Source organism: Echeneis naucrates, unplaced genomic scaffold (assembly GCF_900963305.1).
Source record: "Echeneis naucrates unplaced genomic scaffold, fEcheNa1.1, whole genome shotgun sequence".
Lineage (NCBI taxonomy): Eukaryota > Metazoa > Chordata > Actinopteri > Carangiformes > Echeneidae > Echeneis > Echeneis naucrates.
In genome coordinates this window covers 124,825-147,333 of record NW_021780168.1, presented here as the reverse complement: position 1 = coordinate 147,333, position 22,509 = coordinate 124,825, and the positions used below count along the sequence as shown (strand labels likewise).

Sequence of the window (22,509 nt, the reverse complement as noted above, 5' to 3'; positions counted from 1 at the left end):
TGCCTGTCACACAGAAGACCTTCTGCATACTGATGCATGAGTTCAGGGATAGACTCAAAGTTACTTGAAACTTCTACCTGAAATACCCCCCAGGTGCATGATGACAGATTTATGTTCTAGAGTCAATCACCTGTATTTTTCAGTAAAACCATTTTCCCTGACCGGGAATCGAACCCGGGCCGCGGCAGTGAGAGCGCCGAATCCTAGCCACTAGACCACCAGGGAGCGTGTGGACGCTAGATGTTGTAGTGTGTGAAATTTTTGATGATTTTTAATGTAGGACTGCATCTACCTGAACCTGTCAGCCACGAAACAGGTCAAGAACTCTCAAAGCTTTTTAACTGCATCAATAACACAGAGAACAGTCAGACAACCAACTCTGCAGGACAACAAGAAATGAAACAAGAGCAGCAGAAAAAACCATCAATCAGGACTATTCATAAACAACAGGATTTAAGGGATTTAAGATTGAAACCCGCCGTCTCTTATCACTAACATCATTGAGATCAGATAGCTCAGCTTGCTAGGGTATATGTGGGGGGTCTCCAATCCTCATCCCATATGACACTTATGTTCTGCTGGGTAACTTTGGGTCTAAAAAAAAAACTCCTTAGCGGTCAACGTGGAGTCTCATGAGAGTCTCATGCTCTACCGACTGAGCTAGCCGGGCTGCTTCCAAGAGAAAAAATTGCTAAAAAATACAGACTGGGCCATGGTGATGTCCCATTGTCATGATAACACTGTGAGAGATGTGCATTTGAAGCCTTCACTGTGGGACATCCAGCATTAATGGGGGCAGCCAGCCGAAATAGCTCAGTTGGGAGAGCGTTAGACTGACGATCTAAAGGTCCCTGTTTCAATCCCGGGTTTTGGCATCGGAGGTGGTACCTGAGTGAGGTTCAAGCTCAGGTAAGCAGTGTATCTGAAGCACAGGAAAGAGTTCTGCTCTCCAACACTCAATTATCGCTCCATGTTATCCTGCTTAGTCACTCGTCACTCAGTCTTGTCTAACACTCTGATATTTCACGCTGACTGGTTGTGTGTCCAAAAGGCTTCAAAGACATCTTTCTGCCATTCTCTCCTCCAAATCTCCTGGACACAGCATCCAGGTTTCTCATAATGATGTATGGTGCGACTGCTCTTGTTCTTTCTGCAGCTCAAAGCGTCAAGGAGTTGAAACGCAGCATAATGATAAAAATAAACTGTCTGTATTTTTTGGGAATTTTTAGGAACATTTTTTGCAGCTTTAGCAGCCCGGGTAGCTCAGTCGGTAGAGCATGAGACTCTTAATCTCAGGGTTGTGGGTTCGAGCCCCACATTGGGGGATAAGTAGTTTTTTTTAGACCCAAACTTACCCAGCAGAACACTGCCTGGTTATGACCAGGTTAAAAAGTACTGAGACTTCCACCTTTCAGGTTGATGGTAACTCCCTGTGGTCGGAATGGAATATGTAAAAATTGTCATGTTCACCTCACACACTAAAGGTCGCTGGATAGAAACTGTTAGGAAACAACTTCATTCTCTGTTTGTTTTAGTTTAAATGGAACTCCTGCAGAAGAAGTTACATGAGTTTATGTCAACAACGTTAAAATAGGTACTGCTGGGATTTGAACCCAGGATCTCCTGTTTACTAGACAGGCCCTTTGACCAACTAAGCCACAGCACCACTCTGACATGCAAAAATGTACAGAGGATATATAAAAAATATTCCAACATAAGTAGCTGCCCATCATGACTCTAGAATAAAGTTGTTTCTTAATAGTTTCTGTCCAGAGACCTTTAGTGTGTGAGGTGAACATAACTTTTACATATGTTAGAAATTAGTTCCTTGCACTACCACGTACCTATGCCAGCTTCACTGCGCAAGAATACCACATCTCACATTTTGTGAATCCTCAAAGCTGTCCCTATGTTTGGAGCAGAAAGAGAACAGCAGAAAGATGCTGTAAACCACCCCAGATTGGACTTGAACCCACAATCACTGGCGTAGGAGGCCAGTGCCTTATCCATTAGGCTGAGAATAGGTGAGGAAGGATACTAACCCTACCATTGCTCTTGCTTCAGTTGCCAAGATACTGCAACTAACAACCAGACAGCAAAGCTCACACAGCTCCATAGTGTAACAGTTAGCACCCTTATTGACTGAAAGGCAACAAATGGGCTTGTCCGGGATTTGAACCCGGGACCTCTCGCACCCTAAGCGAGACTCATACCCCTAGACCAACGAGCCATGTGGACTGTGGAGTTCATGACAAAAAAGTGGGAGGAGTCTTTCATCCCTTTGATGTCATGAGAACCTTTGTGACATCACAGAATCAGCATCTCCTTTGATGGTTACTGATGGAACATTTGTGGGGCTTTTTTTTTTTTTTTTTTTCATTATTTCCACACAGCACATTCAGGACATTAATGTGACAGTTTATTATATGCTAAAGAAACTTTGGTAAGAGCCACGATGGTCAGCCACATATGTTGGGGGTATTTTCAGATCCAAAATACATCCCTGTACATCAGAGTGGTGCTGCTACGGAGTGTTGCATCAGTGGCCACCATCACTTCAAGTAACCCAAATGGGAAAGATCCTTATTGTTGCGCTTTGCTACATCTGAACTAAAGATACAAATAAAATAATCTAAATTGGCTTTTCTGATTTGGCTGATCTGAATAGGTTTAACGTCTTGCTTGGGAATCAACCTTCAAAACTGCCCCCATGTTCTGTAAGGGTAGATGTTGCACACTGCATCAAGATGATCTGCCAGTGAGACGGCCTGAAAAATAAAACACATGGTGTTAAAGATTTCTTTGTGAGGTCAATAGCACAGCTTCTTAAGTCACAATCTGTGGAACATGCAAAACAACTTCTACGTACCATCGCGACTGACTCTGACTCTTCTGAAGCACCAGCATCAGTGGAAGTTCTGCTGCTGTTGAAGCAGAGTTCAAAAACGGGGAAAATGGGCTTTTCAAACATGAAAACCTACCCTTTCGTGCCAACTAATCTTTCCTTCATTGAGGGAAACATGAGGATTCGTTCTGCAAAACAAAAACGTTAAATGGATGATGTAGCTGATGCAACAACTGTCATAGGACCTGACCCTGACTCCACTACTTCCCAGAATGCTCACCCTGGTGAGGAGGCTGATGAAGCTCCAAACAGTCCTCCAATGGATGACAATGCTGTTGAAAACTGAAGAGGCTTTGTAGTTCCAGCCAAAAGAAAGGAAGATGAGTTCTTATCTCTCTGCTTGTCAAGGAGCATCTGTTAAAAACGGAAACCATCAACAGCCTGTTAAACTTTGCAAATCGAAAGTCTCTGTGCTCAACACTCGTGCGTTTGATGCTGTTGTTCTTTTTGTGACAGCTTTTCTTTTGAAAAGGTTGTTAGCAGCAACAAATGTGACAACCAATTCCTCAAGCTGGTGAAAACAATAACAACACAGGGTGTGACCAAACAGGTGTATTCACAGAGGGCAGAACTGCTGAAGGAAACCTGTCCACCTGACCGCTGCTGCTCTCCAAATTGATGCACAATGCCACAACCTCAGCATCTCTCTGCAGGTTCCTGTCCACCATCCTTTCAGTTAACAGCCAAACACACTGGCTCATTGCCCCACAGAGACGTAATGACCAGCAGCTGTAATTACACTATTTAAACCTCAGCTAGTTTCATGTTGGTTCAAACTGATGTTAAGATATTTGACTCTAGCAGTCATTGTTGGTCGATGTATGCTGGATAAGAGAAAGTAGATTAAACACAGCACGTCTCTCAGTGGGCTCCAAAAGACCACTGAGCCATCCTGACATGTGACAAACCAGGGGCCTTTACATCTTCAGTCTAACGCTCTCCCAAGTGAGCTGCGCACGCTAGCATGTTAGCACAGCGGAATTAGCTCAATGGGCAGGCTGCTGGCTTAGTATGTATTAGTATCAATAAGCCTTGTCTTGTAAACAGGACATGTTGCGTTCAAACCCCAGCAGTGCTTCGCTCTCAGTGGAGTTCCTGCTCATCACTTCATGTATTCCAGCTTTTGCTTGCAGTTTCTGGACAAGACAAAGTGGTTGTTGCTGTGTTGAGCAGATGGAAATGTGGTGACCGCTTTTCACAGGAGACAAACTTTGGGAAGATATTGGCAATATAACACTAAGGGCTCATCCGGGATTTGAACCCAGGACCTCTCACACCCGAAGCGAGAATCATACCCCTAGACCAACGAGCCATTAGCTGCAACGACTTAAAGGTCCTGGATCTGAGGGAGCCACAGGGAGCACACAGGCTTTAGTGTTTTAAGTCCTAACTCCTTTATTATGAAACAGTCAAATTCCCATTTTATGTGCCTTTTCAACATTGCATAGTGCATGAATGAGTGCAACATTGAATTGTTTAATTTAATCTAAAACTGATGTTAGACTGAAGATCTAAAGGTCCATGGTTTGATCCCGGGTTTCAGCATCACAGGTGGACCTTGTTTTGACCTACATTTCCAATATTCTGCCTCGTCTTTCAACCACACCACAACCACATGAAATATTGTGAGGTTGAATGCTGCACGCTGACTGGTTGTGTGTCCAAATGGCTTCAAAGACATCTTTCTGCCATTCACTCCTCCAAACCTTTGGACACAGCTTTGAGCTTTCTCACAGGTGACACAGGTGTCATTATTTCAGTGAAGATGTATGTGATATGTTACAAACAGTTTGTACTAACAGTTAATTGAGGAATCAGCTGAATGAGGACAGATGTGACTTAAAGCACAACAAAAATCTTTCCCAGAAGGCCCTCAGACAAAGAAGCTGGGTAACAGCACAGACTGTCAGGAGTGGTATTTGAACCCTCAATTCCAGAGGAGACTGTCACCTGAACACAGCACCTTCTAAAGCTGCTATCAAAAGGCTTGTTGGGGAAATCCATTCACGGTTTTAATGTAGGACTATTCATCTACCTGTGTCTACCTGAGCTTCATTAACAGTGTGCACTCGATGGTAACTGAGGGATCAGAGTGTTGGAGAGCAGAACTCTTTCCTGTGCTTCAGATACACTGTTTGGTTCTGAGCTGATCATTAATAATCAATCAATGAATAATCAATAATCTTCACAGCTGTTCTGAATGGTGACAGTGAGGCAGCCTTTGTGTTTACATCTGAATCACATGTGATTTTGGAAGTTCTTCAAAGCAGCTTCAAAGGAGGAGTTTCATTCTGTGAGTACTGTGACATCATCCACAAAAAAAGAAAGAATTTTTGCGCTGTAAGAAGATACCACCTTTCTTCAAATAGTTCAACCAGCTGCTCCAGGGGAGGCTTGAACTCACAACCTCAGCATCACTCTGCAGGTTACTGTCATATAAGAACCGCACACTGGCAGCTTCATGTGGGATTCTCACAGAGATGATTCAAACCTGATCACAGTGATCAGTATGGATATACAGTATGTTTGCTGTCAGTGGAGGAAACTCTCAGACAGGACTAATAGTCATGTTTGGGATGTTCCTGGATTTGAGTTGAATGAGTGTAAATTCTCTCTGATTTTAACACACGTTAACATCATGGACCAACATGGATCGTTGGTCAGATTATGAGACTGACACGCTGCCTACGAGGGCTGGAACCCAGAGAAAGTAAAAGAGTGAGATGGAGGAGAGCTGTCAGAGTTTCAGTATAAACATACATCATACAGCCCTGACCACTGTTGTATCCAGGCAGTGCTGACTGACTGACAATGGGACATTACCAAGGCCCAGTGACCATGTGGCCTAATGGACAAGGCGTCTGACTTCGGATCACAAGACTGAGGGTTCAAGTCCCTTTGTGGTTGGGCAGCTGTGTGAAGGTGAACAGACTAAACTGTGTCCATTTTACAGAAATCAGTGAGGTTTTTCAGATCTCCTCCACAGAAGGTGGATCTGATCTCAGTTCATGGCCAACACTGACCTCTGCTGCTTGATGCTGCCATCATCCTGATGAATGTTGAAGCAATGAAATATGACAAGAACAGACACTTAACTGACAACAGGACATTAAAATGGGCCACACTCAGACCCCACATGGCCCAAAGGACAAGGTGTTTGACTTTGGATCAGAAGACCGAGGTAAAGATTTATGTTCACAGAGATCACAGAGAGTCTCTTGAACGGCTCTTTAATATGAATGATGGGAACCAAGTCACAGCCCCCCCACCATTTTTCTATTGGTGCCTCTGTGCCAGCAAATTAAATTTTGTGAGGGATGACAAAAGAAAGACACAAAAGGTGAACTGTGATGGCAGTAATCAAGGTGTGAACACAGTCTGGCAACTCTTCAGGGAAATACACAGAACAGTTTGTCTTTTCTGGACATGTTTGTTGTTTCTAACACAACACAGCTGCTTGTTAACTTTCTACATAAATGCTTTTCTTTGGGGTGTCCTGCTCAGAAATTCAGTAAAAAAAAAAGATGATGATCTGCTATTTTAAATAGATTTCTTCAGATCAGCTACAACAACACAACCCTAATCTCTAATCACTGCAGTTAACAGTCCTCTCACCATATGCCAATGCTCCTCATGAATTTAAGAGGATTGTTGTCTGTTCCTGATGGACTAAATGTGTTCTTCATTACAAACCATTACCAAGACCATTGAAACCGCCCAAACTAAGTAGACAGGGAGCTGTGGGAGTGGTTTCATTCAGGTATAAGATGGGCAAAAGCCTGAAAGGGAGTCCATTGGAACTGCAACACAACTGGGAAGTGGCTGCAAAGACTCTTTGGAGGAGATCATGTGAGGTAAAAATTTGAGCTCAATCTGACTTCTATTCTCTTTGCTCTCTTTTCCCCTTTCAGGGTTAATTCACAAAAACGACATTAATTCTTGGAGCCATGTTTTCTTCAGATCTAACTCGGATCACTCCAATCAGAGGCATTGATGAAGTCTTTGTGCATAAGTGCTTCTCTTTGGGGTTGTCCTGGATGGAATTAAAGTTTTGATAGATTTCTTTAAAACAGCTAAATTCGCGAATTTGTCATGAACATTTCCCGAACTGAAGCACCAACTTGTATTCTGAGAGCAGTAAGTGCTATTAGTTGGGGTAATGTTGGTGATTTCAAAAGCAAATCACAAGCAGATGAGGTTCTATCAATTTTTGGGTGGTGGGGGTTAAGAAAGTAATTTGAAAGTCACAAATGTTACCTTAACTTGAGCACTGACTTGGCTGTTGAATTCAGTAAGTGCTACTTGTTGGGGCAGTGCTGACTGACAAAGACATCTTAGAATGCATCACTGATCATTTCAATTAGAAAGACTGATGACGTCCTTTTGTACAAGTGCTTCTCTTTGGGGTTGTCCTGGATGGAGTTAAAACCAGTTTTGATAAATTTCTTAAAAGCAGCTGAATTTGTCATCAACTTTCCCTGAACCGAAGCACAGACTTGTGTTCAGAAAGTAGTACATGCTCTTTGTTGGTGCTGTGTCAATGAATAACAAAAATTTGAATCTCTAGTTTTGGTTGGAATTGGTTGGAAAACAAAAGAAAACAAAAAAAAAACAAAGATTCCCATTTTGAACAGATTTGGTCAGATCAGCTGCAGCAACACTCCCCTAACAGCCAATCACCACAGTTAGCTGCCGTCTCACCATATGCTAAAGGACCTCATGAATTTAAGAGGATCGTTGTCTGTTCCTGATATGAACCATTACCAAGACCATTGAAACCGTCTCAACAAAGTAGACAGGTAGGAGTGGTTTCATTCAGACACAACAGGGAAGTGGCTGCAAGACTCTTTGGGAGAGATCATGTGTGAGCTATTTAACCCGGATCACTCCAATCAGAGACACTGATGAAGCCTCATACATGCAAAGCATGCGCTCTCCCACTGAGCTACATCCCCTGCATGGTGGGTTAGGGTTAGCAGTTTTTTTCCCAGACTACAGGAAGAAGAGGAGACAGCGATCCAGAAGAAACAGGTCGCCATCCTACAGAAGATCACCAAACTGCTCGTACAACCACAGGAGGATTCCGTGCAGACACCTCGATAGATTTGGTTTGAGTTTAAAAAAAGTGTGACATGGAACTACAGAAAAGACTAACCTTCCTCTGGTGTTCGGGTGGGGATTTTCTGGATTTTCTGCTCACAGGTGATGTTACCAACCTGTGATCTTGATGATACCCTACAGTATGTAGATCTACATGATCCTTGCCAAATTTGCTATTTGCTGACTGGCGATATATCAAAAGCAGCAGCTCTTCAGACTGTTGCTGTGTTGAGCAGATGGAAATTTGGTGATTGACTGCTTTTCACAGGAGACAAACTTTGGTAAGAGTCACAATGGCCAGGGGCTAATGGACAAGGCGTCTGACTTCGGATCAGAAGACTGAGGGTTCGACAGTTATGTATTACAGGTTATACCATATTTAATGGTTCTGGTGAAACCAAAGTGGAGGAAAGGGGCAGTGCAACTGCCGTAACATCAACGTGTAGTGGCAGTAACAAGACACTTGCCACAGTGAAGACGCCAGCTGAAGCCGTAACATAATGTCACATCAACGGCTACAATTTTTTATTGTATTTGTATTATACTTTTATCATTTAATATGTTTTGCTGCGTTTCAACTCATTGACGCTTTAAGCTACAGAAAGAACAAGAGCATTTCAAAATAAAAGCCAATTTATATTAGTTTATTTGTATCTTTAGCTCAGATGTCGCAAAGCGCAACAATGCTGTCAATAAGGAACTTTCCTATTTGGGTTACTTGAAACATTTGGTGCAGTAGGCAGCGCATCAGTCTCATAATCTGAAGGTCATGAGTTCAAGCCTTATACGGGGCACAGCTTTAGTTAATAATGAGAATTTAGTGGTTGGGACTAGAACCTCCGTTCCTTTAACATGATTCGATGATATATTAGACTTCTATGGACCATTTCACCGCTCTGCATAGACAAGTATAAAGAATGACACAACAGGTGTCATCTCACTATTTTCCAGTTTAAATGCACAACAGCAGCATCCAGCTTCTGTTGGATGCTGCAGAGAGTTGTGAAGTTCTGTCTCTGCATCAACACCATGAACCACAAAATTATCATTGCAATCTCTGGACAAGAGAAACAGTAATTTATATGGTTGTTGCTGATCCACTGACCTTCTTGACCTCCTTAATTTTGTAACCTCTGCCATGAATCCATACAAAAAAAAAACCAAAGACTTGCTGTGTTTAGTTCACTTGTTGCTGTATCTCCAAAGAGCTAAAGTCTTGTGGAGAATGTGGGCATCGATCCCACTACCTCTCACATGCTAAGCCAGCACAGAATTAGCACCATTTGAGCTAATTCCCCTGCAATGCTAGCATGGAAGCTAAGCTTTGAGAAAAGGCCGCTTTAACAACATCCACAGGTTTCAAAGCGAGCGCTCTACCATTTGAGCTAATTCCCCAGCCATCAGCACATGTTCTCTAAATGAACCCAAAGTGGTACCGTGATGATACACTGATCTTTATTTGCACGTGCACAGTGTGATTATATATATTTTTATTTTGGCAGGTGACCAATTGTCTGGTAGTTTGTTCTCTCAGGGGAATTAGCTCAAATGGTAGCTCAAACCACTTTAACATCAACCTCAGCTGCAGTATACACATTACACTTCCATTACCAGATCCTCTGTATATACATGTACTTCAGCGTGATGCTGTGGCTTAGCTGGTCAAAGCGCCTTTCTTGTAAACAGGAGATCCTGGGTTCAAATCCTAGCAGTGCCTTCTGCATAATGTTAAATGTTATAGATATAACAGACACAGCTTTAGTTAATAAAGAGAATTTAGTGGTTTAAACCTCAAATCCTTGAACACTGTCTGGTTAACATGTTTTGGTGATATTAGACTTCTATGGACCGTTTTTGCAGAATCAACAACTAATAACTCCACAACGAGACTGTGTGACGTCACTGGAGATCAAAGTCATTTCCTGCCTTTCATTGATCTCCCACGCGACACAGATGGATACGTCACACTCTCACAGTCGCTTCAAATGAATGAGTGCATGCAGTTTCTGTAGTGTAGTGACCATCATGACTCTTAACAAAGTTTGTCTCCTGTTAAAAAAGGGCAATCACCACATTTTAATCTGCTCAACAGCAGGGTACAACTCAGACAGACTAAAGCCAGCTAAACACCGACGAGGATGGGATTCAAACCCACGCGTGCAGAGCACAATGGATTAGCAGTCCATCGCCTTCACCTCGTCATAAACTCAAAGATACATGTGATGACAAAAAAACAGCCATTGGGAAGAAGCTGCAGCACCTGAACAGGGACTTGAACCCTGGATCCTCAGATTAAAAGTCTGATGCTCTTCAATAAGCTCTGACTTCATTTTCCAAGCTGCCCCCTCGTGGTCATTTGATACACTGCAGGGGGAAATCTCAGGACTTTTTAACCACCACAGCCGCTTTGACAGAAAGTGGATGTGGTGGTTAAAAATTACACAAAACTCCAGAGGACATTGCAACTTGAACATAGTGAGCAGAGTGGTGCAGTGGAAGCGTGCTGGCGTGCTCATGAGACATGAGTTTATCAGCAGCACTGATTAACAGGAAAACACAGAGAATGTTGTCCGTCATATCTATAATACTGAGAGTTGAGCAGCAGAGTGCTGCAGTGGCACTTCTGTTGTTGGCTACAAGACATCCTGCAGTGCTTCGCTCTCAGTGGAGTTCCTGCTCATCACTTCCTTTATTACAGCTTTGTTCAGCAGAAGGAAATTTGGTGATTAACCGCTTTTCACGCTCGGAAAACTTTAGTAAGACTAATGACAGCCTGTCAGAAAGTTGTGTCCAAATGTTTGGGTGTCACGACAAAGCAAAGCCGTTTAATTGATTTGGTTCGTTTGTTTTAAACATATTCTTATTTGAGAGAATCAGCAATCATCACAGTAATTTACAGTGACAAGCCTCCCTCTGTCTTTTCTTCCTCCCTTTGTAATTTCAAACCCCCCCATCCCCATGTGAAAACATGCAGTGTTTGGCAGGGGGCACACACAGCCCATCACTGCAGATCAGCAGGTCTGACTGAAAACATACTGTAAAGTATGAACCACAGCACTGGTGGGGATTTGAATGTGTAGGGTGTGAGAGGTCAACACTTGTGCTCCTCACAGTTGTGTGTCACTTGTGTGTCTGAAGAGCTGCTGCCTTTGATACATCGCCTGATGATGTAACAATACTCACAGAATGAAACTCCTCCTTTGAAGCTGTTTTGAAGAATTTCCAAAATCACATGTGATTCAGATGTAAACACAAAGGCTGCCCCACTGTCACCATTCAGAACAGCTGAGAAGATTATTGATCATTCAAAAACTCTGTGCAGTCATATTCAAATAATAAACAATGTTCTACGTTGCTCAAAGTGAGATTTACAGTTTACTTCATCCTCACACTACATGCTAATGTTAGCACAGTTGCACTGCCCCCTTCCTCTACATTGGTTTCTGTTTCCTCATCAGAGACTGGCAGCTGGACGAACATGTCAGGTGGTCTAAGGCGCCAGACTCAAGGTTAACTCCTTGAGAGATGTGTTTGCTTTCCCACTAAAACTTGAAAACGTATCTAAGTAATACTTATACAGAGCGTTCAGTTGTCACCCTACCACTCCAAATGTGAAACTGACATGTGCAAATATGGAATGATGCAATAACAGCCAAACAAGTAGTTGAGTATGTGGTTTTATTTATATTTAGCATGCAATGTCTCAGTCTCTGCTGTCTGTTCCACAGAAGAACATGACAGTTCAGCGGGCTGACATGAACCACGTGACCACCCCGCAGTGAGATCAGGGAGTGTCGGGACTCTTCTCTCTCTGGGACACTGGATCTGTCTGTCTGTATCCATGTCAGAAACACTCTGAACTTCTTTGAAACACGGTGGATTTACTGATATCAAAGTGTGTGTTGAGGGGCCCTTGCTGGCGGTCTGTTCCCCTGAGGTTAGTCTGTGTTGTGCAGGGTGCGTAATTCAGGCATTTTTGTCTCCCTGTGAACAAAAGTTACAGAAGGCAGTGAAAGATAATACCAACACCAGGTGGGCTGAACTGAGAAACATCACAGTCAAACAGTTTGTGTTTACATGTGAAAATAAGCAGTTTGGCAGGGGGCACCCAGATTTGAACTGGGGAACTGGGGAGCTACACCCCCCCATAAAGACACACAGCCCATCACTGCAGATCAGCAGGTCTGACTGAAAACAAACTGTAAAGTATGAACCACAGCACTGCTGGGGTTTGAATGCTTGGGGTGCGAGAGGTCCTGGGTTCAAATCCCGCACAAGCCCTTGTGTTATTTTGCCAATATCAGTTGCTGACCATCATGACTCTTACCAAAGTTTGTGTCCTGTGCAAAGCGGTCAATCACCAAATTTCCGTCTGCGCAACAACCACTAAATTACTGTTTCTCTTGTCTTGTCCAGAGATTGCAAGTAAAAGCTGTAACAGCTGAGAGTGAAGCACTGCTGGGAGTTTGAATGCAGGATGTCATGTTTACAAGACAGACACTTTAAGCAGCTCAGCATCAGTACTGACAGTCTGTCTCTGAAGCCACGTCTGTGTCAGTCAACAGTTGTGCTCCTCACAATTGTGTAAGATTCAGGTTTCACCGAGATTATAACTGAGATTGCTGGATTCAGATTCCAGAGTACCATTACACCATGGAACCCCACAGGTATCTGGCACATTTGTCTTTTAAGCTTCATTAACAGAGTGCACTCTACTGTGGAGGTCATGACAAAAAAGTGGGAGGAGTCTTTGATCTCTGTGATGTCATTAGAACCTTTGTGACATCACAGAATCAGCATCTCCTTTGATGGTTACTGATGGAACAGTGTTAATTTACAAAAACAGCATTAATTCTTGGAGCCATGTTTTCTTCAGATCTAACTCGGATCACTCCAGTCAGAGACACTGATGAATTCTTGTCCATAAGTGCTTCTCTTTGGGGTTGTCCTGGTTTGAAATTGGACAAAATATTGCTAAATTGATTCATTGTGATCAGTTAAATTCACAAATTTGTCCTCAACATTTCCCCAACTGAAGCACAGACTTGTGTTCTGAGAGCAGTAAGTGCTATTATTTGGGGTAATGTTGGTGATTTCAGAAGTTTTCCTTCCTTTACCCATTTCCCATTAGATTCTTAGAATCTAACTCAGACCACCTCAATCAGAAACGCTGATGAATTCTTTGTGCAAAAGTGCTTCTCTTTGAGGTTGTCCTGGTTAGAATTTCAACAAAATGATTAAGATTCCCATTTTGAACAGATTTCTTCAGATCAGTTGAAACAACACTACCCTAATCACTAATCACCAGAGTTAGGTCAGAATTGAAGCTTAATGTGACTTAGCCAATTCAATGAGAGACATTGATGACTATTTTATGTATTAATGTTTCTATTCTCTTTGCTCTCTTTTTCCCCTTTCATTGTTAAATGGCAAAAACAACAATAAGTCTTGGAGCCATGTTTTCTTCAGATCTAACTCAGATCACTCCAATCAGAGACACTGATGAAGTCTTTGTGCATAAGTGCTTCTCTTTGGGGTTGTCCTGGTTGGAATTTGGACAAAAAAGATGAGGAATGTCATTCCTTCTTTTCTTCAATCACCAGGACAGCAGGTATTATCAGTGATGTGGGGGGTGGGGGTTGAGGAAGTAATTGAAAGTCACAAATGTTACCTTAACTTGACTGTTGAATTCAGTAAGTGCTACTTGTTGGGGCAGTGCTGACTGACAAAAACGGCTTTTTAGCAACAGCTAGCTGTTCACTATCCAAAGTTTGTTGGATTTGAAGATGACATCATTACAATAGTAACAATGCCATACTGAAGCTGCACTAGCTGAAGAGGGAAGATCTTCAGTACAGTATTAACCTTGCTTGTTTTAACTCCCAGCAGTTTTCCTTAGCAGTGGAAGTAAAGAAAATTTCAAATGTTGTTTTAGTGCCGAGTACCCAGTCTGCCTCCTTCGAACTATTCACTGCTTTTTTTCCAAAGTTTAGCTTGCATGCCAGCCCAGGGGAATTAGCTCAAATGGTAGAGCGCTCGCTTAGCATGTGAGAGGTTGTGGGGCTCATCTGCATAGCAGTGAAAATTAGTTCCAGTTTTGTTGTTGCTTCTGTCGGCAGAACTCTGGCATGACTACGTTTGTGTTGAGCTTCATTAACTTTTTTCAACAAGATACCAACTTTCTTCCAAGATACCAATCATCTGCTCCAGGTGAGGCTTGAACTCACAACCTCGGCATCACTCCGCAAGTTACTGTCTTATAAGTACCGCGCGCTAACCGATTGCGCCACTGGAGCCTGTGACTTGTCCCTCCTGACACGTTCTGTGAAACAAACAGTAACACCCGAAATGGCTCAGTTGGGAGAATGTTGGACTGAAAATCTGGTCCCTGTAAACAGCTCTTTTTTATGTGGACATGCACAGAGCCTGCTGAGGAAAGCCTGGGTCGACAAACCAAGTTGATAACGTCGTGATACTCGTTACCTCTGGTTGGAGCTTTCGACTGTCGAGCCAGCTCACCCAAACAAATCTCTGTTGAGATACTCGTAAGATACTCTTCTGTTCTCATCGTAAAAATTGTCTAAGTTTTAAACAAGATAAGTTGTGGAGATGCCGGGGATTGAACCCGGGGCCTCATACATGCAAAGCATGCGCTCTCCCACTGAGCTACATCCCCTGCATGGTGGAGTAGCTTTAGCAGTTTTTTTCCCCAGACTATAGGAAGAAGAGGAGACAGGGATCCTGCCTTTAACAAAATGTTAATGAAATATACCAAACTTAACTGATGAAGTAACATCATGTTCTATCTGTCACCAACTTTACTGGTCCATGATTATGATGCATATACGGCTTTTTATTTGCACATGCACAGCGTGATTATATATATTTTTATCTTGACAGGTGACCGATTGTCTGCTAGTTTGTTCGCACGACTTTGGCAGCTGTGAAAGTATCTCCAGGAGTAAAATGATCAGAGCAAAGACTGCAGATTGATAATTTCCTTTGCAACAGTTTAGTGATTAGTTTCCAGCGGGCATTGTGCAGCATGCAGGGGATGTAGCTCAGTGGTAGAGTGCATGCTTTGCCTGTATGAGGCCCTGCCTTCAATCCCTGCCATCTTCAGCGTTGATAATGAAGCACAGGAAGTACTTATCTTGTGCAACACCCTGATCTCTCAATTATCCACTCAGCTTGGAGCAATTTATCCTGTGTAGTCATCCTACCAAATTACCAAAGTGAACACAAGTGTACATGTGATGACAAAACAGCAGCCATTGAAGTCCACTTAAAGGCAAACTCCTAATGTTTTAGCCTCTTTTTTTAAACTCACGTCAAAACATTATAATGAAGTTAGGTCAAGTATATATAGAGCAGGTCTCGACTGCTCTGCCTTGAGTGGCCTTTTGCACAGGAAGTGCTTATCATGTGCAACACTCTGATCTCTCAAATATCCACTCAGGTTGGAGTGATTTATCCTGTGTAGTCATCCTACCAAATTACTGACTGAACACAAGTCTGTGCTTCAGATACACTGTTTGCTTCTGAGCTGATCATTAATAATCAACAAATGAATGATCAATAAGCTTCACAGCTGTTCTGAAGTGTAGCAGACTTTGTGTTTACATCTGAATCACATGTGATTTTGGAAATTCTTTCAGGTTTCATCAGGTGACGCATCAAAGGCAGCAGCTCTTCAGACTCACATCACAATAAGTTTTGTGTCTTATTTGGCAGAAACTGCAAACAAAAGCTGTAATACAGGAAGTGATGAGCAGGAACTCCACCGAGAGTGAAGCACTGCTGGGGTTTGAATGCAGAATGTCCTGTTTACAAGACAGACACTTTAAGCAGCTCAGCATCATAACCTCTATAAAAAGCCATCATCAATGGAGATCCAGTTATTTCAACCCAGCGGAGTTGGAGGTCTGAAAGCAGGCCCATGGAGAGGATGAGAACATGTTTCCCCGTAAATATAACACCGCTGCAGCAGCAAAGGAGAAACAGCATGATAAGCATTTACTACTCAAGTCAACGTGTAAGTTTGGATGTACTCTTCAATTGATTTTACATTTACCCTTAAGAGATCGTAGTTTACAGTTACAAATATAAATGGGAATAAAATCAGATTTTCATTTCATCATCAAGAGGATGTCTCCACATGCACACTTGTTCTTGGTGTTTTCACTTATTTTTAAATAAAAAAATACTATTTAATTCATCCAAGCATAATTAGTTGTTATGTAATATATATTTTCTGTGTGGCTTAGTCTTAAAATTATAATGGTTGTGTGATCAACTCCTGCCTGAAATTTGCTTAAAAAACGCAGCGCCTTAGACCGCTCGGCCATTCTGACGACAAAAGCTGCAACAATAGCCGAAAAATTTGCTGAAAAATTAGCCCATCAAGCGACAGAGACATGCGGAACTTTTCCTGTTGCAGCCTGCTATTCCATCTAGAATTATCCTAAATATCTGCCTTTAAGGCCATCGTGAATGATTTCTAAATATCTTTGAAACCTGTTGATGGTGAACTCAGAGGTTGTTAAAGGGCCTTTTCCCAAAGCTTAGCTTGCATGCCAGTACAGGGGAAGTAGCTCAAATGGTACAGGGCTCGCTTAGCATGTGAGCGGTAGTGGGATCGATGCCCACAGTTTTGTGCTTTGCTTTACCATGTTGTTTCTCTGCAAGCCTTTGATGGAAGTTCAGTCCACAAAATGGTTGTATCAAATCTTCATCAAGTTAGAGCGTGGTGCTAATCACACCACAGTCATGGATTTGTGACGAATGTGGGCATCGATCCAGCTACCTCTCACATGCATGTCAAGCCCTTCACATAATGTGTCCAATAGTCTGCACCCCTGTTCAACTCCTGTAAGTATAGTATTAGGCAGAATGTTAGGTATCTACAATTAAGGAAGGAAAGTCTGACACAAAGACAAAAGGCAAGCTTGTGGGTTCAGATTATATCAGGGTCTGACCTTTTCCTGTTCCATCAGTAACCATCAAAGGAGATGCTGATTCTGTGATGTCACAAAGGTTCTAATGACATCACAGAGATCAAAGACTCCTCCCATTTTTTTCTCATGACCTCCACAATAGAGTGCACTCTGTTAATGAAGCTCCAAAGACAAACGTAGTGTGTCACTTCCTTGAAGGTTTGAATGATGTGTGAGTCTGAAGAGCTGCTGCCTTTGATCCATGTAACAGTGTATCTTTCATCCAAAGTCACAACTTTGAGAAGTTAGACAATGTGAGACATGTGGCATTATTGCAGTGAAACGGGTGTAGTTCAGTCAGACCTGCTGATCTGCAGTGATGGGCTGTGTGTGTTTATGGGGGTGTAGCTCAGTGGTAGAGCATTTCACTGCACATCAAGAGGTCTTCAGTTCAAATCTGGGTGCCCCCTGCCACCACCATGAAATTACATGTTTTCATACGCAAGCAAAAAGAAAAATCTTGCCTTTGTCTTTTTCTGTTTGAGCCCCAACAGTGCTCATTAGTTTAATATATAGAAAACCTAAAGTTGGATTTGATTCCATAACAGCAGGACAAAGTGTGTGATTAATCTTCTGGATTCTACAGACTGAGTTCATGTTATGAAAGATTTATTTTACAGCTGTAGTAACAATAAATCTCAAGCAGGTGGAGGTATTGCTGCTCAGATGTCATGTACACTGTGGGACACACAATACTCACAGAGGACTTTATTGTGCTGCAGTGAGATGTATAAAAAGCTCCAGTTCTACAGTCAGAAGATGTCCAGTCTGAAGGTGGATGAGTTCTGACTGCAGAAGAAAGTTTCAGAGCGTCTTCCAATGGCTGATTATTGATCAGTGATCAGATTATCAATCAAATATGCTGCTTTCTGGGTCTTAACATTAATAATAAGAACAAGTGTTTACAAAAAATGCAGTTGAGGTTGATGGTAAAGTGGTTTGTTTTTATGTAGGACTCTGCATCTACCTGAACCTGTTTGACTGCAGATGTGCATTTTCATTTGGACCCCAGGAAGAGTAGCTGCTGCCTCATTTGTGAAACATTCATTCATACGCGAGGACATCACGAATATTGTTGGAATAGAAAATCTTATTTTTTCTGTGTGTGCTCCTGAGAAAGAGGCTCAAATCCAAACCCAGGAGACAGAGGTTGAGTGAGTCAGTGAGGAAGAAGCTGCTCGTTCTCCTTCAACAGTTTGATCTGAGGAAAAGTCACTTCCTCTTTTCAGGAATCAACTTCGACCATCTGTCCACTAGATGGAGATAACTGAGCATCAACTGAGAACTGAGTTCTTCATCATCTGGAAACAGACAGCATTGTTTTCTTCAGCTGGAGCTCTTTGTTCAAATCTACATTGAGATTCAGAGCCAAATGTTTTTCCTTTCCTGGATCACTTCATTTCAGTGACTCTGTGGATTCAGCTGACAAATGTTAAATACAATAATAATAATAATTATTATTATTATTATTTAAAAAATAACACACCTTTAGTCAGATGGTGTATATGTTTGACTCCAGCTGTCAGTGTCATGATGTTCTGGCTGATCTTATTTCTTCATTCAATTGTGGATTGATCGGGAAAAGCACGAAGCAGGAGGAAGAATTTCTCACAGCTCTTTGTTTCCACTCGGCCACATTAATGAAGCAGCCAAACCGGAAACGGCCGGAGCTGCTCCACACAAACGGGGCTGACGGTCTTTTGTCCCTCAGCTGGAAAGTGAAGGAGCTAAAATGTCCACAGCAGAAGTCCTGCGGGGTTTTGTCACCAACAGACTCGCCGCCGTCTGCCGGGAGATCTTAGCGGCCGTGGACAGAATGGTAGCCGGATATGAGGAGGAGGCTTCGGGCTTCAGGCAGGAGATCGACCGGCAGAGGAGCCAGCTGGAGCTGCTGCAGCCCCGAGTCCTGATCCACAAAACGGGTCGGTTGTTTTTATGAGTGAGAAAGGCTGAGGACTGTATTTGGCAGATGTAGAATGAAGCAGCTGGAGGAATTACTGTGTTCATATTGTAGCTAATAAAGAGGATTCATTATTGAATCGTTTCCTCCAGATGTTCAGCAGCTGATGGTGACAAAAGAGGTTCCTGCTGAGTTCACCTCCAGTCCAGTCCTTAAACAGGAACATGAGGAGGACCAGGTACCAGGACTGGAGGAGACCAGCAACCCCGTGAGGCCGTTTCAGGAGAAGAGTGAGGATGAAGAGATGAATGAACCGGCCAGGAGCTGTGATCCACAGAGTCCTCTTCAACCAGATCCAGATCCAGAGGAAGAGGTCTCAGACTCCTCTGATACTGAAATCAGTGAGAATGATTCTAATGAAACCAGAGTGGCCCAGTTAGATGTGAAAATAGATGAAGGTGATGTAAATGTTAGAAAATATGACAGCAATGAAAAACCCATCAGCTGCTCTGAGTGTGGGAAAACGTTTAAAAAAACGTTTTATCTTCAGACTCATATGAAGACCTACACAGGGGAGAAACATCACCGTTGTGATGTTTGCGGGAAAAGTTTTTTGTGGAAGGGCAATCTTAATTTTCACATGCAAGTTCACGCAGAAGAGAGACAGTTTGGCTGCTCATTTTGTGGCAAAAGATTTAAGCGACAATATGATCTTAAATCACACACGGTAGTCCACACAGGAGAGAAACCCTTCAGCTGTGATGTTTGTGGGAAAAGATTTAACCGAAAGGGAATCTTCCACTTGCACATGAAGGTCCATACAGGAGAGAAACCATTCAGCTGTGATGTTTGTGGGAGAATTTTTGAACTAAAGGTAGGCCTTAAAAAACACATGACAGTCCATACAGAGGAGAAATCCTTCAGCTGTGATGTTTGTGGGAAAACATTTAAACTAATGGAAAACCTTAAAAAACACATGGTAGTCCACACAGAAGAGAGACCATTCAGCTGTGATGTTTGTGGGAAAACATTTAAACTAATGGAAAACCTTAAAAAACACATGGTAGTCCAAACAGAAGAGAGACCCTTCAGTTGTGAAGTTTGTGGGAAAACATTTAAACTAAGGCGAACCCTGAAATCACACATGGCAGTCCACACAGAAGAGAGACCCTTCAGCTGTGATGTTTGCGGGAAAACATTTAAACTAAAGAAAAACATTAAACCACACATGAAGGTCCATAGAGAAGAGAAACCCTTCAGCTGTGATGTTTGTGGGAAAACATTTAAAGAAAAGGGAATACTTAAAATACACATGAAGGTCCATACAGAGGAAAAACCCTTCAGCTGTGATGTTTGTGGGAAAAGATTTAAACTAAAGAAAAACATTAAACCACATATGAAGGTCCATACAGAAGAGAAACACTTCAGCTGTGATGTTTTTGGGAAAACATTTAAATGAAATAAAAGCCTTAAATTACACATGGAGATCCATACAGAAGAGAAACCGTTTGGTTGTGACGACTGTAAAGAAAAAGACCAAAGTGGCCGACTGCAGGATCTTTGCGGGTTGACCAAAAGTAAACTGTAACTTGATTGGTCTTTGTTTTTTTTTTGCTTTGCTTTGTTGTTTTTTTGTCCTCGCTCATTTGTGTTTGGGTCAGTGACATAAATACCAGAAAAACGTTTTCTTTTTTTATAGTTTGGTGTAAAAGGAATTGAATTTGTGTATTATTTTCTAAATCATCGCTCACTGTGAGACCTATGCCGTCGGTCTTACAACATATTTTCTACGTATTGTGATGTTCTTTGCAATAAAATTCTAAAAATATTTCTGACTTTTGCTGATGATATTTTCTATGTATCCTGTGAAAGCAGGAAACAGGAACTCCCTCAAAAAAATAATAAATAAATAAATAAATAAATAAATAAAATTCAGCACAATGATCACAGGAGGGATTTGTTTTTCATTTTTTCTTTATTTGGCTGTATCTTTTATTTTCTCGCCGATGAGACAGGCAGGAAGTCGGGCTTTCAAAATGCAAGAGAATCCAGTTGGTTTTCAAAACAAAACTGCTCGCAGCGAGCGCGACCAATACGACTGGTCAAATCCAGAGAGAGTTCATTTCTATCACTCTGGTTAATGAGCTATTGAGCTAAAATGAGCTAAAAATGCACATGCTCTCCCCGTTGGGGAATCGAACCCCAGTCTTCCACGTGAGAAGTGGAGATACTATCCACGATAATAACAAAGAGCGAGAAAGAGAAACATTACGTGGTGTGTGACTTTTGTGAAACCACCATATGAAACCCCATAGAATTCAATACACTCTGACTTAATTTACAACAACACAAAGTTACAGTGATCAGTCCAGGTACATTTCTGTGCGTCTTTGTGCGCATGCGCTCATCCATTTGAAGCGAAGTGTGTGACGTATGCATCTGTGTCGTGTTGGAGATCAATGAAAGACAGGAAATGCCTTTAATCTCCAGTGACGTCACACAGTCTCGTTGTGGAGTTATTAGTTGTTGATGTTGTTCTGAAAAATCTGCATCAGTGAAACATTCATTCATACACGAGGACATCACGTATATTGTGGGAATAGAAAATCTTATTTTTTCTGTGTGTGCTCCTGAGAAAGAGGCTCAAATCCAAACCCAGGAGACAGAGGTTGAGTGAGTCAGTGAGGAAGAAGCTGCTCGTTCTCCTTCAACAGTTTGATCTGAGGAAAAGTCACTTCCTCTTTTCAGGAATCAACTTCGACCATCTGTCCACTAGATGGAGATAACTGAGCATCAACTGAGAACTGAGTTCTTCATCATCTGGAAACAGACAGCATTGTTTTCTTCAGCTGGAGCTCTTTGTTCAAATCTACATTGAGATTCAGAGCCAAATGTTTTTCCTTTCCTGGATTTACTTCATCATTTCAGTGACTCTGTGGATTCAGCTGACAAATGCAAAATACAACCAACATTTAAAGATGATGTGTTGAAACAAAACTTTATTGATTCTGTCTGGTCAGCAGAATATAACCTGATGAAATCAGCAACATTAAACTGATGTTTCTACATGAATGCATCACTGATTCTAAAACCATAAACTGAACATGAACACTCTGTACACTCAGCGTTACACACATGAAGACATCATGTGTTTAAGGTGATGTTGAGCTGAACAGGACTTGTATTGAACACACAGAGAGAGTGCACCGTTCCTGGAGATACTGCAATACCAGGTCGATGCGTGGAGTGGACGGAGCAAGCCCCTATTCCATCTCCCTGTTCCAAAAATCCATTTAATATATGGTCCCCGGGTAGGGGACGTATCAGATATTAAACTGATAAGAACAGATACTACACTTGATCTTAGCCAAAAGGCCGAGAAGCGATACCACTCAGCTGTCGGAGGTAACTGAGTGTTTCTCCGCACCGACTCGCTCAGTGAGGGGTCAGAGTCGGCTTCAGTAACAACATCACTCCGAGAGAGAGACACAAACAGAAGACATGAAGGAGGGATCAGAAAACAGCCACAGACATGTTATTTTCAGGAAGTTACGTTGTAGAGCAAAGAAAACGTCTCTTCTTGGTCACCTGTAAAACTTCATATCTAT

At 42.2% G+C, this 22,509-nt stretch overlaps 9 non-coding genes across 9 annotated transcripts; 2 read left to right on the top strand and 7 right to left on the bottom strand.

Moving 5' to 3' along the window:
• Positions 1-153: 153 nt before the first annotated feature.
• On the bottom strand, positions 154-225 carry trnae-cuc (transfer RNA glutamic acid (anticodon CUC)). Its single transcript has one exon. It is a non-coding gene; the product is annotated as a tRNA-Glu (tRNA).
• Positions 226-802: 577 nt separating this feature from the next.
• On the top strand, positions 803-875 carry trnav-gac (transfer RNA valine (anticodon GAC)). Its single transcript has one exon. It is a non-coding gene; the product is annotated as a tRNA-Val (tRNA).
• A 377-nt stretch (positions 876-1,252) lies between these two features.
• trnak-cuu (transfer RNA lysine (anticodon CUU)) lies at positions 1,253-1,325 on the top strand. The gene has a single exon. It is a non-coding gene; the product is annotated as a tRNA-Lys (tRNA).
• Positions 1,326-1,592: 267 nt separating this feature from the next.
• On the bottom strand, positions 1,593-1,666 carry trnat-agu (transfer RNA threonine (anticodon AGU)). The gene has a single exon. It is a non-coding gene; the product is annotated as a tRNA-Thr (tRNA).
• A 492-nt stretch (positions 1,667-2,158) lies between these two features.
• On the bottom strand, positions 2,159-2,230 carry trnap-agg (transfer RNA proline (anticodon AGG)). Its single transcript has one exon. It is a non-coding gene; the product is annotated as a tRNA-Pro (tRNA).
• A 1,915-nt stretch (positions 2,231-4,145) lies between these two features.
• Positions 4,146-4,217, bottom strand: trnap-cgg (transfer RNA proline (anticodon CGG)). The gene has a single exon. It is a non-coding gene; the product is annotated as a tRNA-Pro (tRNA).
• A 9,990-nt stretch (positions 4,218-14,207) lies between these two features.
• On the bottom strand, positions 14,208-14,301 carry trnai-uau (transfer RNA isoleucine (anticodon UAU)). The gene is made up of 2 exons: positions 14,264-14,301; positions 14,208-14,243 (listed from the first exon to the last, which is right to left on the bottom strand). It is a non-coding gene; the product is annotated as a tRNA-Ile (tRNA).
• Positions 14,302-14,609: 308 nt separating this feature from the next.
• On the bottom strand, positions 14,610-14,681 carry trnaa-ugc (transfer RNA alanine (anticodon UGC)). The gene has a single exon. It is a non-coding gene; the product is annotated as a tRNA-Ala (tRNA).
• Positions 14,682-22,097: 7,416 nt separating this feature from the next.
• On the bottom strand, positions 22,098-22,288 carry LOC115038431 (U2 spliceosomal RNA). The gene has a single exon (XR_003840552.1). It is a non-coding gene; the product is annotated as a U2 spliceosomal RNA (small nuclear RNA).
• Positions 22,289-22,509: the final 221 nt, after the last annotated feature.